General features: G+C 38.6%; 1 non-coding gene across 1 annotated transcript; it reads right to left on the reverse strand.

Moving 5' to 3' along the window:
* Positions 1 to 16,433: 16,433 nt before the first annotated feature.
* Positions 16,434 to 16,540, reverse strand: LOC120105501. Its single transcript, XR_005507903.1, has one exon. It is a non-coding gene; the product is annotated as a small nucleolar RNA R71 (small nucleolar RNA).
* Between the last annotated feature and the right edge of the window lie 364 nt (positions 16,541 to 16,904).

The following is a 16,904-nucleotide window of genomic DNA, read 5'->3' on the forward strand; positions in this document are numbered from 1 at the left end:
TCTTGTGATTGTTGATGATTTTTCACGTTTTACATGGGTTTCATTTCTTGCACATAAAGATGAGTCCTTTCCCGCTTTTATCAAGTTTCATAATAGGATTTCGAATGAACTTAATCTTAAACTAAAAGTAATTAGGAGTGATCATGGTACCGAGTTTGAAAATCAGCACTTTGAAAAATTTTGTGAAGAAAACGGTATAAATCACAATTTCTCGGCCCCTAGGACACCCCAACAAAATGGGGTGGTAGAAAGGAAGAATCGCACACTAGCAGATATGGCTCGTACCATGTTGTGCGAATCGGATCTACCAAAATATTTTTGGGCTGAAGCAATAAATACTGCATGTCATATTTTAAACCGTGCATTAGTCAGATCTATTTTAAAGAAAACACCTTATGAGTTGCTGAAAAATAAGAAGCCAAATATATGTTATTTTCATGTTTTCGGTTGTCGTTGCTTTATTTTAAACAATGGAAAGGACAATCTAAGTAAATTTAGTGCTAAATCAGATGAGGGGATCTTCTTAGGTTATTCCTCATCTAGTAGAGCATACAGGGTCTTCAACAAGAGAACTCTCATTGTTGAAGAATCCATTCATGTTGTCTTTGATGAAGCTAATGGAGATTCTTCTAGAAAAGAAGAAGATAGTGATGCAGGTATACTTGAAGACAGAATGAAGGAGTTCTCCATACAAGACAAACAACTTGAGGATGAAGTCAAGGAAGATACAATTCAGCAAGATGAAGAAGATCAACCCCAAGCAAGAAATCAAGATCTTCCGAGGGAATGGAGGTATGCACATGGTCATCCAAGGGATCTAATCCTTGGTGATCCTTCACAAGGGGTAAGGACAAGATCCTCTCTAAGAAATACTAGTAATTATCTTGCATTCGTTTCACAAATAGAGCCCAAATCACTAGAGGAAGCCGAAAAGGATGAAAATTGGATAAATGCTATGCAAGAGGAATTAAATCAATTTGAAAGAAATCAAGTTTGGACTCTAATGAAAAGACCCCCTAATGTTTCAATTATAGGCACCAAGTGGGTATATAGAAATAAACTAGATGAAGATGGAATAGTAATAAGAAACAAAGCTAGACTAGTTGCCAAAGGCTATAATCAGGAGGAAGGAATAGATTTTGATGAAACTTTTGCTCCTGTTGCTAGGTTAGAGGCTATTAGACTACTTTTGGCATACGCATGCTTCATGGATTTCAAACTCTATCAAATGGATGTAAAAAGTGCCTTTTTAAATGGTTATATAATGGAGGAAGTTTATGTAGGACAACCTCCAGGTTTTGAAAATCACTTACATCCAGATTATGTTTATAAATTGCATAAAGCATTGTATGGACTTAAGCAAGCCCCTAGGGCATGGTATGAAAGATTAAGTAATTTTCTAATTGAAAATAAATTTAAAAGAGGAAATGTAGACAAAACCCTCTTCACTAAAAGAAAAGGGAATGACTTATTGCTTGTGCAAATTTATGTGGATGATATAATTTTTGGTGCTACTAATGATAGTCTTTGTCAAGAGTTTGCCAAGCTAATGCAGGGAGAATTTGAAATGAGCATGATGGGTGAGCTCAACTTCTTCCTTGGGCTACAAATAAAATAATCAGAGGAAGGCATCTTCATCAGTCAGTCCAAATATATCAAGAAAATGTTGGAAAAATTCAAGATGAAGGATGCAAAGGAAATCAGCATACCCATGGGCTCAAGTTGCAAGCTTGACAAAGATGAAAAGGTAAAAGTATAGACTGCAAATTGTACAGAGGTATGATAGGCTCTTTACTTTACTTTACTGCTAGTAGACCAGACATATTATTCAGTGTTTGCATGTGTGCTAGATACCAAGCATGTCCCAAGGAATCACACTTGCAAGCTGTTAAAAGAATTTTCAGATATCTAGTAGGGACATCTAATGTAGGCTTATGGTATTCTAAACAATCTGACATAAATTTAATTGCTTATTCCGATGCTGATTTTGCCGGGTGCAAACTCGACAGAAAAAGCACAAGTGGCACATGTCAATTCTTGGGTGCTAATTTGGTTTCTTGGTTTAGCAAGAAACAGAATTCAGTTGCCTTATCCACAGCTGAGGCTGAGTACATTGCAGCTGGAAGCTGTTGTGCCCAAGTTCTTTAGATTAAGCAACAACTTGAAGACTTCGATATCAAAATGGACAACATACCAATTAGATGTGATAATACAAGTGCAATTAATTTAACAAAAAATCCTGTCCAACACTCTAAATCAAAATATATAGAGATTAGGCATCACTTTATAAGGGATCATGTGCTGAAAAATGATGTGATGATTGAGTATGTATGTACTGAAAATCAATTGGCCGATATCTTTACAAAGCCCCTTAGTAAAGATAGGTTCAACTTTTTAAGGAATGCTTTGTGCTTGTATGATCCTAGCAAATAAATTGAACTTGTAATGCAATGCCTTGCTACTCAAACTAATAATCCACTTCAAGGTGACAAATAGCAAACCTAGTATCTAATAAGTGAAAACATGAATCTATCAAAGTTAGATGATGAATTGTTTGACTTTCCGGAGGATGGTTACCCTCCCTTGGACTCTTCATGGAGATATTTTCAGAGCCTATTTCATAGGCATTCGAAACTTGGTCAAACATTCCTCATTTCAATATTGATGAATTCAAAAATCATTATAAAAACTTTTGTAGGATGTATTATTGAAGGGAAGGATCACAAGCAAACTCACTCTATATTCACCAAAAGAAATCACACTGATTATTGTGGTTGAATAAAATAAATTGGGAAAAGATAGAAATCAGTCTGAAATTTTTCAGTGCCGGAGACGTCTTTGGCAAATCACAGAGACGTCCCCCCGGCGAGACGTCTCGCATTAGTCGCGGAGACGTCTCGGGGACCGAACGAAAGTTTTTAAATTAGGTCGAAACAGCTCGAACCGACCCGAGCTATCCTCTTTCGTCCCCAACGAAAACACAAAACCCTAGCCTCCATTTTCTCTCCACCACAAATCGAACCAAAATCTTCCCATTTCTCTAAGATTTCCAATCCATGGCACTTAAGAGAGCTAGGCGAACGGGTGGGAGGCGTCCTAGAGTAGCAAACAACGACGAGGAACGGAGGGAAGAGCCCTCCGCGCCGTCTCCTCCGGTTGCTCCGCCAACCGTGACCCTTTCCTGTGCAAATCGCACAGTAACCACGGGTAGGTTCATAGATTTCCAGTTTCTAGCGAGTGAGGGGTTCTCTATTGGAGAGAGACTCCGTGCCCAAGGTTGGGAATACCTATGTACCCTAAACACATCAACCTATCCCGGCCTAGTGAGAGAAATGTTTAGCAATATGGCCTTAGGAGACTCGGGGTACACTGGACATGTCCGAGGGACATTGATAGAAATCAATGAGGATATTCTATCTAGCGTATTGCAAATCCCTAAATACGGTGAGGCTCCGACCTCACATCCCCAAAGGGAGATTGCCCTAAACCTACTTCTAGGAAGAGAGGACTGCGGCCCTCTTGACGTAGTTAACTCCCAAGACCTCAATGTTGAGATGAGATTGCTTTTGAGCATTGTTAACCGGGTCTTGTTTCCAAAAACCGGTCGCTTCGATTTCGTTTCGGAGCGAGATTTAGCCATCATGCACCACATCTTGCTAGGGATTCCCCTAAACCTCCCTAGACTTATGTTGAACTACATCTCCACATGTCATAGGTATTCTAGATTTAGCATACCATATGGGATGATCTTTACCCTACTGTTCAAACATTTCAAGGTTCCAATTCCAGAAAATGAGCCAGCAAAACCTTTACGAAACACCGATTACTACAATGAGAGCACATTGCATAGAATGGAGTTTCACAAGAAAGATGGGTCTTGGGTTAAGGTCCCTAAAAGAAAATCCCAAACCTTAGAGCCCGAGATCCCACATCAGGAGCCTGACCACCACTCTCCTCCACATAGCCCTATAGCCTTTCCTGATGTACCTTTCAGCTCGGCTGGACCATCCACCTCTATGCCGCCTCCTCCTCCAGTCAGTGGGCCATTCACTTTATCAGATGAGCAGATGCACACCCTAGCATCTGTGATATGCCAGCAGATGAGGGAAGAGATGAGATCGATAGTCTCTGCTGAGTTGGCCCCCATCCGTACCTCACATGAAGCTCTCCTACAAGAATTGAAGGAAATCAAAGCTCAGGTAGAAGCTACAACATCAGAATTGGTTCATGTGGGTACCATCCAAACTTTAAGATCAATTGAGCTACAGGAGAAATTGAAGATCATATCAGATGGTCTTCAAGAGTTGACGAGCCCTGGAGGCAATGTGGGCACCGTGGTTGCCCAACTTAGAGGAAAAATTGAAAGGGCAAGTCTTGAGTTTGAAGCACTAGTGGCAGCCTTCCATCAATCTCAGGGAGATCAGTTTAGAACTCTACTGGATTCAATAAATGGATTTATACAGGCAGCGGCTAGGGCTATTGAGCAACGTCGCCGGTGAAGGACATTGTGTAAACATCTAGGGTTCATCTTTTTGTAAAACCCTAGGCTTATTTGAAACTTCTTTTGTATTAGGAATCAATACTTGTAATGATTTTCTTTTTAACCTTGTAATGACTTCAAATGATTGCAATGATATATGAATGTCATACAATTCCTTTTGAAACTTTGTATGTTTCTAATTCTGTGGGATCAAACTTTGTGTATGTAATTCTGTGATGTGCCATAAAAATCTCATAACATACCTTAAGTGTTCAAATTTGACACAACTTATCAGCGCATATGAAACAGGGGGAGCACAACTTGTGATAACTACTTTTAAAAGGTCTGAAATGAATTCCAAAACAAAGGGGGAGTGAAATGAATGCTGAATTCATTAATAAAAATAACTTGGACAGAGGGAGCATAACTTGAATATCCTTGAGTGATTCATGGTAATATGCTGAATTCTACTAGAAATTGTGTTTTAGGTACCTAAGGAAAATTTGTCCCCTTCATTGTTGATGACAAAAAGGGGGAGTAGAATCAATATATGGAGCATATGGAGTAGAACCAATGTATAGCGTATATGGAGTAGAACCTAGAACAAATATATGGAATGCAAAATACAAAATTTACACTCATACTTAAAAGTTGAATTAGAAAAGATAAAATTGAAGAATATTGGCTTTAAGACAATTGCCCTTCTGGAAAAGAAAGGGGGAGTCAAAAAGTACTTAGCTTTCAATTGTTTTCAGTATCAATATTTCATCAATTTACATCTTAACTTGATTCAAATTCAGTTGATATGCTAAAATTGCTCAAGAGCTACTAAGATCAATACTTATGCATAAGGATAGAACTGAAAGTTGACTATTTTGAATTATGCACACTGTATCTAGCTCTAACCAAAACATAATACTTGTACATCTGATCAAATACTGTGTATATGTTTAAATTTCGAATTTTGCATATACTCAGTGTTTTGTCATCATCAAAAAGGGGGAGATTGTTGACCCCCTAATGGATTTTGATGAATACAAAATACTAGAGTATAATTCTCCGTGTATTAACAATTTATTTGAGGATTTCAGGTGTTTATCTAAAAATATTGGTAAGAAATGTCTAGGCATGTTCCCATATTTTTCAAGGATTTATTGAAGAATTTTTGAGATGAAGAAAACAGATCAGGGACAGCCGAGACGTCTCCGGTTTGTCCCAGAGACGTCTCTGGCACGAACAGGAAGAATTGGCACGTCTGGAGACGTCCCCGGCACCTGGCGAGGCGTCTCGCAGGGTCGGAGTCGACTCCTGACTCTGCGGAGTCGACTCTCTCAGAGGCGGCAGAAAGGCCGATTTCAAGGGATGCGCGCGAGTCGTCTCCGAAGGACGCGGAGTCGTCCCCACGAGTAAAAAGCGGACTTCCCGAGACGTCCCCAGAGAGCGCGGAGTCGACTCTCTTAGGGGATTCCAGAGGACGTGTTTTTCGGTGATACAACTACGGAGTCGTCCCCGACGCCGCGGAGTCGTCCCCATGCAAAAAGCGCAAACATCCCGAGACATCCCCGTAAAGTACCGAGCCGACTCTCTCAGAAAAACAGAAGAACAAGCATTCAAGTCGTTCTTCTTTAGAGTCGTCCCCGTAAAAGTGCCGAGTCGACTCCAAACACCGTCAAGAGAAATTTTATACAGCCGAGACGTCTCGCGTCGAAGCGGAGACGTCTCTGAAGCGCCTGGAACGCGACTGACACACTTTTGCAGGTAAATTTGAATTTCAAACGGTCATATTTTTGTGTCTAACGGATCTATTGCTTTTTGGGCTATAAAAGGGAGCTTTTAAGTGCCTTCCAACATCTTCTCACCAACCCAACACAAGATCATTCAAGAGAGAAGAAAGAAAAAGAGGTTCAAGGGAGTTAGAGCTTTCAAGAGGAGAAATCAAGTGCATTCAAGCTTTCCCATCTGATTTCGTGCTCAACTACTCACTCCCACTCGGCATTCAAAGCTCACATTCAAGCCAACGCGATCCACATCGGAAGAACCACCATTACCCATGCTTCCAACGGCTAAAAGGGTTCTTTCGGGTTTTATTATTTCTCATTGTTATATTCGCTTCATTAAGAGCTTTTAAATCTTTGTAAAACCTTTGTTTGTTGTGCTTGTTCCAGTCAAGGGACTTGGAACAAGGGATAGGCGTCCCAAGCCTAGGTTAAATTGGGGGATTGTAGGGTTCGTTGTTAGCCCGGGGTAAAACAACGAGTTGGGTAGTGAACTCGCAAAACTACCGTACTGTAATCGCTGATTATAGTGGAAATTCCCAAAGGTGTTTGGGGAGTGGATGTAGGAGCAGTGGAAGCTCCGAACCACTATAAATCTTTGTGTGTTTGCGTTTGACTGTGATTGCTACTTTAGTTTTACCTTTGCACATACACTTGTGTGTTTTGTTTTAATTAGTCAAAAAGTTTTAAAACACTCAATTCACCCCCCTCTTGGGTGACCATCTCTGGGCAACAATTTTGACTTATGAGAGATAGTTCAAAAGAATTAATATTCATGCTTTAAAAGATTTTTATACTCAAATTAAACATGATGTGTTAAAATTAATTAGCAAAATTTGAGATAATTATATAGAAAGATATTAATCATGCAATCAAGGATACAGTGATTATGCTCAATCAAACACTTTAAAGATAAGATTTATTGATTTTAGATTTTAGAATAGTCTTAAAAATTACTTGTAAAAGAAAAAACAAACCTTTATTACAAAACTTTTTAAGAGAGTTTCTCATCATGATCATAACACATTAATTATTTATGATTGAAACAATTTGAGATGATTATGATTTAACATATGATGCACATATGAGACTTATAAGGCAAATTATAATACATTTCAAATAATCATATAACAAATGAATGATATATTGATAACATGATAAATTACATTCATACCTTCACAAAAGGTGAAATAAATTTTACCTATAAGTCATATGTCATGGCACCCAATAAGAGTTTCACATGAGTTTCAAGGGTTGCTTTGGCACATCTGCAAAATAATCTCAGTTTTTCATTTTAGATACCCAAGCTTGCTTGGGTCCTTGGGGATTAGTGCATATGGTTTCTTTTGGAACCCAAATTTGTTTAATAGTAATAATTTTACTATTTGATTTATTTGTATTAGAACTATATGTAAAGTTTTATGCCCATTCTTTTCATATTTGAAATAAGTCATCTTATTTGATGGTTTGCTTGACGAATTGATAACCTTCTTCTTTAGAATTTTATTGTTAAGCAAGGAAGTTGATGCAGGACAATTGCAGGAAGGAGAGGGAAGAGGGAAGAAGAGGAGGGGGAAGAGGAAGAAGAGGAGAAGAGGAGGGGGAGAAAGAAGAACCAGGCTTCTCACCTAGCTCTAGCCATGGCTTCATACCAGGATTTCAGAAAGAAAGGAGGCTAATTTTCATTCATCATTCATCAAATCCTAAACATGAGGGTGGACCCATATATATAGGGTCATAAAATAACAAATAGACCCCTACAAATAAAACAATGCCAAAAAGGCCCTAAAATGACAATATACAAATAAACCCAAATGACAATAAGCAAATAAACCCAATCGATATAAAATAAATCCAACTAAAATAAATTAATCCAAAATAAAATTGGGTTGGCTGAATCGGCTGGGATCCGCTAATATTAAGAGTAAGGCTATGACCAAAATCAAATGGAAAGTCAATGGCATAGGCATCAGTGCCATCCTTGTACAACACCCTGAATGGTCCAATACTAAGAGACTGCAATTCCTTAAGACGGATCATTACGTAACCCCAAGTTTAAAATTTTTAGCATGAAAATTAGCTTGCATCTTATATTAGCAATACATGCAAGAATGTCCTTATGGATTTCCTGATGCAGCTTATGAATGTGTTGCGCAAATGCATATACAGGCTCAGAAATCCTAACATCAATTTCGATGGGTTGTGCGAGGGCATATTCAACTACACCCATGGTGGACTTGTCAGACTCGCTATCTGACTGTGCAAGCGAGCTAGGTGTAGTGTGGGTGCATCCTAGGATTTCAGGTTTGTCATCACACTCTTCCTCAGTGGCCTGAATGTCATCGAAGTTTGGTTCATAGATTTGTTCCTCTAAGTTATCTGTGTCACCTCCCTGCTCTTGTTGAACAATAATGAAAGATTTGTTAACACATTGGGAGGCAACGTGACCAAAATCTTGGCATTTGTAACACCAAATTTTGGAATGTGATTTGGGAGGCTCACCAAGAATTTTCTTGTCGTTAGTGTCTCGGTTTGGGACATGGGCAGTAGGAGGGGGCCTAGAAGTAGTGGACCTTATAGAAGGTTTAGGCCCTGAGGAATTAGGGCATGTGGAAGTGCTTTGTGTGTCAGGATGCCTTACAAATATGGATTTAGTGTTCCATCGATTAAGAAGATCGTCCTGGTAGTTACGGGGTGGGTATTTTTCTTTGAGTCTCTCTTTCATCTGTACCCAATCAGTTATTACATATTGATATCGTCTAGCTAATAGTTGTTCAGTGTGATGAGAGCACAAAAGTATAATCTTCATACCATTTTAATTAGTATTATAGCTAATCTTTTGTTAATAAAATTAATTAATTAATGTGTTATTTATGTTTGAGTGCAAGTAATTCAAGAGACCCAATAACGCTGGGTTTCAGCCCAATGCCTGGCAGCCCGAGCTCAACAAATTCTCCAGTGTCTGTAATGAGGCGACTCAATAGTTCCTAACCTAAAATTCCCATGCATCCACGTCAACGGGCTGAAGCAAGTGATTTACCAACATCTTCAAGTATCCCCGAGCCGTCTCGAGTGTCCCAAAGTAATTCAGTTGCTTCTCAAACCAAGTATCCGTTTCCCAGCAACTTCCCAACGTCAAAGTCTTCCAACCGTCCGTGGCTACATCCATCTCACCTCCTCTGTTTCGGAACAAAGCTCTCAAGCATCAGAACACGTCCAATCCGACACCAAGAGGAGTCGTCCCAACGTGTCCGGGTCTTCCAAAGCTCCCCAACAACCGTTTGACTTCCCGTCTCCCAACTGGCACTTTCTTTCATTCGTGAAGCAACACCCCAGTGGAACCGTCCCAGCAACATTCCCCTGTTTCCTCCCAGCCGAGAAGTCTTCTCAACTTCCCAACCAGGGGCGGCCCAATGCATTTGGGGGCCTAGGGCGAACTCACTAAATGAGGCCTTTTTTTAAATAATAATAATAATAATAATAAATTTTTAATAAGTATAAAATACTTTAAAATTTTATTTAAAAATAATCCGTCTAGCTTTTTGAGATGCAAAATTACTAATCAAACTTTTGTACTCAAGATTCATTAAAATATTATTTTCAATCGATAATATAGCTAATCCACTTAATCTTTCTTATGACATAGTTGACCGCAAATAAGTTTTTATCAACTTTAATTTTGAAAAACTTCTTTCAGCAGAAGCAACTGTTACAGGTATTGTTAACAATATCCTATAAGCAATGAATGCATTTGGAAAAGAATCTATTTTTTTAATAAAACTTAAAGTATCAATAGGGGTACTAGTTTCTATTTGTAAAACTTTTTTTAAAACATTTAACTCCGAAAATAGATCAAGACCATCAATATCAGAATATTCACCGTGCTTTAAAAAGTTTTTAAGATTAAGACAACACTTTTTCAAATTCTCTTCATTCAAAGATTTTAACTTTCTAAAATTAAACAAAAAACCAAAAACATCTTCATATATGGTGAATTGTTCAAACCTATTTTGAATTGAAGAAATAGCTTGATCTACTATATATAAAAAGTAATCAATTCTAAAAGATTCCTCAGCTGATGTTGTTGTTTCATCATTACTATTTTCATCAAATTGTTTTTTTCTACGGATCACACGTTTTTCACGAAAGATAGGTTCTATTTCCATTTCATTTGCAATTTCTTTAGATGAATTCAAAGCATTCATGAATCCATTTTCCCTATAACTTTTCAAATAAGAAAGAAGATTTTTTAATTGATATATAGCAACATCAATATGCATGTCTTCAGATTGTAAGTTCTTACTAACTGAATTAACAGCAAACAATATATCGTACCATATATTCCTGCCTAACAAGAATTCAAAATTTTCAATCTCATATGTAGCTAAACATATAGCCTCACTCTTTATTTTAGGATCTTCACTAGTTTCCGCTAATTGAACTAATGCATCTCTTATTTTAAGAGCTTGATGTTTAATTGCTTTGACACTTTCAATACGACTTTTCCAACGTGTCTGTGACAAAGGTTTAAGAGTTAATGTAGATACATTATCTTGTAAAATTTTCCATAGTTTTGTAGAAGAAGAAAATAAGGTATAAATTCGTTGTATTACTCCAAAAAAAGATATAGCCTTAGGACATGAGTTAGCAGTATCACATAATACTAAATTTAAGTTATGACATCCACATGGTGTGTAAAATGCTCTAGAATTTATATTTAATAATCTTTTTTGTACACCTTGATGTTTTCCTTTCATATTAGACCCGTTGTCATACCCTTGTCCTCTTATATCATTAATATCAAGTTTATATTTTTCTATTATATTTATAAGTGCAACAAAAAGGCCTTTTCCAGAGGTATCATCTACTTCTAAAAATTCTAAAAAATATTCTTCTATTTTTACTGGACTTGTTGAAGTATCTACACATCTTAAAACTAGGGTCATTTGTTCTTGATGGCTTGCATCAGGAGTGCAATCAAGTATTACAGAAAAGTATTTTACTTCTTTAATCTTTTTAATTATTATAGTTTTAATTTCAGATGCTAACATTTGAATCAATTCATTTTGAATCTTATGACCTAAATAATGATTGTGAATTTCACCATGTTGAATACGTCGAATATGATCTTGCATTACTGGATCAAATTCTGCAATCATTTCAATAAGACTTAAAAAATTTCCATTATTGCTTTGATAAATCTTTTCATTCTTTCTCCGAAATGCTAAATTATTTTTTGCAAGATTTTTTACGACAACAATAATTCTCAATAATACTTTTTTCCAATGATCTTTCTCTTGGTTTATTTGTTCTTGGAGACTTTTATCAATTGTCTTATTTTTCAATAATCTCACTTCTAAATTAATCCATTTATTCATGCTAGTAATATGTTCATTAGTTATTTCATGACTTTTGATCATAATACCTAGATTTTTCTAATTCCTAGTACCTTCATTGACTAAGTGACTCGTGTTAGGTGTTGAATCAAATAATTTACAACAAAAACAATATACTCTATCCAAATCCTTCGAATACACTAACCATCTTCTATCATATTTTTCACCATTAGGTAATTTACGAATGTAATGTAGCGTAGAGAAGTGCCTATTATTTTCATCCTTAGAAAAATGAAGATCATAATCTCTAATTGGATCTCTTTCTACTAATAGATCTCTCAACCTTGTATCGATTTGCTTCCATTGACCAGGATCGTATATATTTGTAGAAATAGAACTAATTTCATTAAGCTCTACACTATTCTTATTTATCCTATCTTCATCTAATTTCTCATTATGTTCTTCACCATGAATATGGTTGTCAATCTCATTTTGTTTCATTCCTTTCATGTCATCTTTTAGCTCTATTTCAGGTGCTTGTTCTGTTGTTAATTCCTGAGTTGAACTTGATGTAGTGTTTTGTTTGTTTGTCATAACAAATTTATCTAGAGCTCCTTTTTGAGATTGAATGAGTTTTTCGATTTTTCTTTTTTTTTTTAAGTTTTTCATATCCACATTCATATTTTCTATTAGACATTTGAATATAAAAATTATATTACCAAACAAAACAATTAAGATAATTACTACAAACAAATTAAAATATAAAAGAGAAAAAATAGAAGAGAAAAATTGTAACAAAATTATAGAAATTGCAATAAAATTAGGGAAATTAAACACTGGATGTCGAAAATATAATCAAACAACAAAAGGAGGGTTAGAAGGATCACACCATATGTTGTGCTACAGTGCCACTAGGCCCACTACCCACTGAGTCACTGTCAGTGTCACAGACTGACAGTCTCTCAGTCTCAGTGAGACGGACGGGAGGGCTGAGGGGACGGCCGGGCCCGCCGGGGTCACGGGACAACGGGAGCCGGGGCCGGGGAGGGAGGCGAGGAGGTCACGCTCACGCCGTCTGCCGTCACAGCCTCACGCCTCACGGGAGCCGGGGCCGGGGGCGGGCGAGGAGCGGAGCCGCGGAGGAGGTCACGGGCTCACGGCTCACGGGAGTGACGGACTGACGGCCTGACGGTGTCACAGGCCGGGCGGGGTCCGGGGACTGGGAGGCGCTCAGGCGGAGGAGACGACCTCGCCAGCTCGCTGGATTGAGCCGGACGGGCCGACGGGCGATGGGGTCGCGGCCTCACGAGAGCCGGGGGCCCGAGAGGCGGGAGGGAGGCAAGGAGCCGAGGAGCCGAGGAGGTCGCGGGTGGCGGGACCGCCTGGATGCCGGGGAGGCGGGGACGGTCGCGGGATGCCGGGGCCCGAGGAGGCGGGGAGGCGGACTGGCGGAGGCGCGGCCACGCGGGGGGAGGCGAGGAGGAGACGAGTAGACGACCCAGGCGGCAGCCGGCAGGCAGTCACACCTTCACCTTCACGGAACAGTCGAACAGAGACACAGAGTAGAAAAGGATTGAGGAAATAGGAATGAGGAGCAGAGGAGGAGTGGAGGAGGAGTGGAGCAGGATGAGGATTTTAAAGAGAGCCAGAGGGCAGAGAGGAATGATGGGCGATGGCATCATGGCCGATGGGAATATGGGATCGGATTAAGCCATTGAGGAGGAGTGGACAGTGGAGCACCCGGCGACCCGCGTCTTGTCGAGGTAGCCGTTGGCTCCTGCCGTCCTGCGGGCTGCGGCCTTACCCTCTGAGGCTCTGACTGTAGTCTGTAGCTAGCTACTAGCTAGGAGCGGGAGCTGGGAGGGTAGAGCGTAGGATGCCGTCGCGGGGCCTTCTCTCGAGCCGGGGCCTTGGGCGACCGCCTAGGTCGCCTAAGGCTTGGGCCGCCTCTGCATGGCATCCAGACTTCATTCATCCCACGTTTTCGCTTCCTTCCAAGCATTTCAGCCGCGTCCCTGATCCAACTCCGAAGCCAATGCCCCTACATCCGCATCCAGTTGCAACCGTGATCTTCCAGCACCCTTCCATCTTCCCAGCCACACCTTCAACACGCTGAAGGTGTCTATAAAAGGCAGCCGGGGAGAGGGATTGAAGAGGGGCCATCAGGTGGAGGGCGAGACAGGAGGACGCCACGGATCAGGAAGGGAGGACGGAGCAAAGAAGGAGGAGGAACTCAGAAGCCAAACATCCGCATCTCTTCTTCTGATCTTCCCAGCCGGGCGAGGAAGAGGATATGGTGGAGGAAAGGGGGGGTTCCATTCGACTCCAAGCTTTTAATCTAGGGAACCACCTTTCATTCCTTTTTGAGAACTGATTACATCCCCCTGGGAGGCCACGAAGGAGAGACTAAAATGCTCTGTTTCTAAATGAAAAGGAGAAAGAGTTTATGTTTTATTCTTTTTCTTTGCTAATCCCTTTTACAAATATGCTTCCATCTCAGATGAGTAGCTAAATCTCTTTTAGCTAAGGCTAGGGAAAAGCCTAGCATTTTCTTCGTGTATTTTTTCTAATCATCAATGGGTTTTTAATGTTTTGATTTATGGTGAGGTAGATTTATAAGAATTATTTCAAACTTATATATTTTTCTGATTTGTTATTTCTCTGGGTATAACAGATGCTTAGAAATTCCTGTAGTTTAAAATATAATTACTGTAATGCTGCCCATAAAACTAAATCTATTTTATTAACGATTAATTGGTATTTTCACTGCTTCACTTTTCGGTTGGGTCTTTACTCAGATCTAACTGAGATAATAGGTAATTTTAAGAAAAGCATGATGAAGTGCTAGGCTGAATCCTGATGCCTTAGTTATATTTTTGTCAAACCGAATATTATTTAGCCTTTAGTTTTTGTTTACTGTCAAATTCCTATGGATTCGATCTTGGACTCACCGAGAATATTACTTTGCTACATCCTATACTTGGGGTATTCTACATTTAATTTTCCTTTTAAAAAGAGCAAGATTAAAGACGTAGCAAGTTTTTGGCGCCGTTGCCGGGGATTTGCAACGTGCGAATGAGAACAAGGCTGCAAATTTCAATTTTTAGTTTCTAGTTCTTCAATTTTTCTTTATTTTTAACACGGCTGAAATTTCAAATCTTTACAGATTCAAGGGCGACACAAAGCTGAAATTTTTAACACGGCTACATTTATTTAGCCTTTAGTTTTTGTTCACTGTCAAATCCCTGTGGATTCGATCTTGGACTCACCGAGAATATTACTTTGCTACACCCTATACTTGGGGTATTCTACATTTAATTTTCCTTTTAAAAAAGAGCAAGATTAAAGACGTGGCAAGTTTTTGGCGCCGTTGCCGGGGATTTGCAACGTGCGAATGAAAACAAGGCTGCAAATTTCAATTTTTAATTTCTAGTTCTTCAATTTCTTTATTTTTAACACGGCTGAAATTTCAAATCTTTACAGATTCAAGGGCGACACAGCGGGAACAGTAACGAGGAAGATCAAGATCACATTTTTGGATTTCCGGAGTGAACGAACTCCGGCCGTGAGTATTTAAATTAATTTTTCTGTTTTGTTTATACTAGTCCTATTTTAATAATTCCTAGATTAAAATTTTACTCTTGTTAAAAAAATATAATAAAAAAATAAAATAAAAAATAAATAGAAATAAAAAATTAATTTAGCTAGTTTGCTTGATCAACTATTCAAATGCAATTTAATGTCATGACATAAAATGTTAAAAATCTTCTTAATTGTTGCATATAGTATAAAGCATTTGCATAAAATAGTCTAAGGGTTGAACCCATTAAAAAGATAAGGTTGGAATTTCATCACTCGTCCTTAGCCCAAAAATCATCCCAGTGCATCAATATCCTAAGCCTAATTAAAATCAACTAGACGTTGGCCTCTAAGGATATTCGAGCTCAATAGGACGAAGACCACTGAAAGTTGCACCAATTTCGCTCTATGGCCCGATCGATGTCTAGGCAAGCTTTGTCCCTTTAAGTGATTGAAGGGAGACAGTTTCTGTTCGAAGAAAGTGGGTTTTAAGTAGGACCTTTGCTACACGCATCGTGACCCCTCCACTTACCTGCGAGCTTACCTGGTCGACTAAGGTTACTAGACCGGATTGGAGGCTTAGGTGTCCTCTTCAAACCAGTTAGGAGCTGTGTAGAATTTTTAGGAAAACATTAGAAATTATTGGGGGATGTTTAATTTTAATTAAATTTTTGTTAAGGTGTTTGTTTAGATCTCTTTAGGTGGTACTTGTACCAACAATATATATAAATAAATAAATAAATAAATAAAAAAATTCAGTTTATGCTGTTGTGGGAGAGAGATAAAACGAATAGATTATTTCGGGTTGAATCAAGAGATAAAAATTTAATTGTTCAAAATTCAAATAATCAAATGGAAGATAATGGTAGTAATCAGGAAGATAATGAATTTCAAGATGACTTACCTATTAGAACGCTTCGTGATTATCTACAACCCACTAGGACCAGTACCCCATCCTGTATGGTTATTCCTACGGCTGCGGGAGCTTTTGACATGAAATCAGGAATAATCCAATTACTCCCAAAGTTTCACGGACTTGATTCTGAAAGTCCCTATTTGCATCTGAAAGAATTTGATAAAGTGTGTTCAACACTTCATTTCAATGATGTCACTGAAGAGGTAGTTAAGCTTAAGTTATTTTCTTTTTCTTTAAAGAAAAAAGCTAAGTCATGGTTACACTCCTTAAGGCCTAGGACCATAGCTACCTGGCAAGAAATGACACGAGAATTTTTAAAGAAATTCTTCCCAACACATAAAACAAACACACTTAGAAGAAATATCATGAACTTCGCACAAAAAGATGGAGAAACATTTTTTCAGTGTTGGAAAAGATTTAAGGACCTTTTGCTTGCTTGCCCACATCATGGATATGAAATTTGGAGGGTCATTAGTTTCTTTTATGATGGTTTGTCCTCCAATATGAGACAATTTGTAGAAATGATGTGTAATGGTGAATTCATGAGTAAGGAACCAAATGAAGCCTGGGATTATTTTGATCTTTTAGCAGAAAATGCACAAGCTTGGGATACAACAGATAAAAATGAAAAATATAAAATAGCACCTAATGCAAAAGGAGGAATATATCTTATTAAAGATGATAATGATGTCAATGTAAAAATTGCTAATCTGACTAGGAAGGTTGAAGCCATGGAATTAAGCAAAGCCAATATAGGAAAAGCACAAACTATTGTTGAAAGTATATGTGGAATTTGCGAGAGTAATGCACATGTGACC

This window comes from Phoenix dactylifera, unplaced genomic scaffold (assembly GCF_009389715.1).
Source record: "Phoenix dactylifera cultivar Barhee BC4 unplaced genomic scaffold, palm_55x_up_171113_PBpolish2nd_filt_p 000300F, whole genome shotgun sequence".
Classification (NCBI taxonomy): domain Eukaryota; kingdom Viridiplantae; phylum Streptophyta; class Magnoliopsida; order Arecales; family Arecaceae; genus Phoenix; species Phoenix dactylifera.